Genomic DNA, 2500 nt, shown 5'->3' on the forward strand with positions numbered 1-2500 from the left:
GATATCTATAAAGTGTATTTTGTAGGATAGAAAGTAACGTAAAGGATTATGTAAAAAACTACTTACGATCGTGTCAATTTCGGAATGATGAAAACCAACATCAACACAACTTTGATTTTTCCCTTGACAGAAAAAAAGAAAAGGAAAGACATATAATTAAATGGAAAATACCCAAAGAAAAACTATAGTGGCAGAGTATCAAAGTAAAATGTGAAAGAAGTACTGGTGAAGTTCTGAGCTGTAGAAAGTTCTCTCCGGCGAACTAACGAGGTAAGAGTTAGGACTAATTCAAAGGCGCATTAAGAAACAAAGAAAATGTCTGAAATGGCAATAGCAAAGGCAACAAGTATAAGATACAGCCATTAAGAAGACAACAGAAAATATTAAGGGAAACTCATTTGGCGAGCGAAAGTTAGGAAAATCTGATAAAAGACGAATAAATAAACATATATGATGAAAGAGAAAACCAAGAATACAGATTTAATTTTGCAATAGATCGAAACGGAAAATTCAGCTAAGAAAATTTAGTATAACATGACGAATTGAACAACAGCAATGATAATGAAAACGATGGAACCTGTAAATGATTTCAGGGCAGAATAAGTATCTGAACTACAAGAAAAAAGTTTAAAGTAAATGAGGCATGCTAGAGGATCTTCAATGAATGAAAACATTACATTGCAAGAGCAAATTAAGGGGTTTATACACTGAAATGTGAAAGCTATCGAAGAATTAAGTTGCTTGAACTTATTTAATTCCTAAACTGCCAGCAGCTAAGAATACCAATTCAGCTGCACAAACTTTAATTTGTTTTAGCCCAGACAATTACAATCAATGCACTTTTCCGAGAAAAAGGATATAACAAAAGAGGCTTTGAAAGAATGCATAAGTAGTGGAAATTAACCGTTCACGTGTAAAAAATATATATTTAAAAAACATATATTATTCATTATTATCATTTTTAAATAATTTCCTAATGAGCGGTATGGTAATTACAATAGCGACCATAAAAATACCAAAGATAATGAGATTAACAATTAGAATGAGAATGAAAGGGAAAATTATTTCGGGGACGATACTAAAAAAATAACTATATTGCTTTTAAACGATCGCAATTGTTATATATTGTTATACTAATAAGAATATGAATATGAATTGACGTCACAGCTGTCTTGAATGACGATATTGATGGCTCTTTATCATTATTGTTGCTATAGTCGCATTATATCTATCGCTGCTGTCTTAAAGGGTTATTGTTCTCAACGATGTAAGCAGTTCCAAGTGCACGGCCGTGAGAGTCCTTTACAACTTGCAAACTACGGCGTCCAAAGTTCTGACACTCAACCAACCCCGCTTGCCTTGGATGAACCTCCCCGGCGCCGCTGGTCTCTTTAAGGGCAGGAAAGGGGGGTGTAAAAGGCTGTCGAGTCTGCCTGTTTATTACCTTACTGAAATTTCTCGCTTTCAATGGATTGTTTCGCATTGTTAACTTGTTTTGTGATCATTTCATGTATTATCATTTTCACAGGAACTCTTTCCCGGAATTAGCCATTCTCTTAAGCTTATTTGCACTCGAACTTATTTGCACTCAGATCTTCAACACAAATCGCGACCTGCCAGCAGAATGTTTGGCTATGAGAGAGAGGGAGGAGGGAGTGGGAGGGACGAAGAGAGAAAGAGCGGAAGAGAGAGAGAAAGAGAGAGAGAAAGAGAGAGAGAGAGAGAGAGAGAGAGAGAGAGAGAGAGAAAGAGAGAGAGAGAGAGAGAGAGAGAGAGAGAGAGAGAGAGAGAGAGAGAGAGAGAGAGAGAGAGAGAGAATCTGCAGTCTGTATCAGCTCTATTTATCCGATTCATTATTCCTTGGAGTTGTGCTTCATTAAACAATAATATCAATATTAAAGAACGCATATGATCAAGTAGACATATTTTTCTTCTGCATACCATCTCAACCCCTTTTCAGAATTCCCTTGTGAGTGGGAAACCATCGTTCCCAACCGGAAGAATGAATAATGTCCTGCCATAATAAGACATCTAGTAGAGTAATATGAGATTGTAATAAAATGCAATTAAGTAACTTTATTCCAACACGATACAATAAGAAACCTATGTGTTAAGTGTAAATCTTAGCATGCATATATATATATATATATATATATATATATATATATATATATATATATATATATATATGTGTGTGTGTGTGTGTGTGTGTGTGTGTGTGTGTGTGTGTGTGTGTGTGTGTATGTGTAAATGTATCTCTCTCTCTCTCTCTCTCGTTTTCTTCAAAATGGCTTCATAGGATTAAAAAAAACTGCATCATTTAGAGCATAATTTACTGAGAACATGACACGTCATTTGTTAAAACTGATCCACCCACTCAAGAGCTATTCAAATTTGAAGGAGCTGAAAAACGTTCCTTTTGTGTTAGTATATGATGTACACAATATGTAAAATCGCGTTGGGTTTCTGATTTTCAAATATCAATATCTTAGTGATTAAT

The sequence above is a fragment of the Penaeus vannamei genome, chromosome 9 (assembly GCF_042767895.1).
Source record: "Penaeus vannamei isolate JL-2024 chromosome 9, ASM4276789v1, whole genome shotgun sequence".
NCBI classification, from domain to species: domain Eukaryota; kingdom Metazoa; phylum Arthropoda; class Malacostraca; order Decapoda; family Penaeidae; genus Penaeus; species Penaeus vannamei.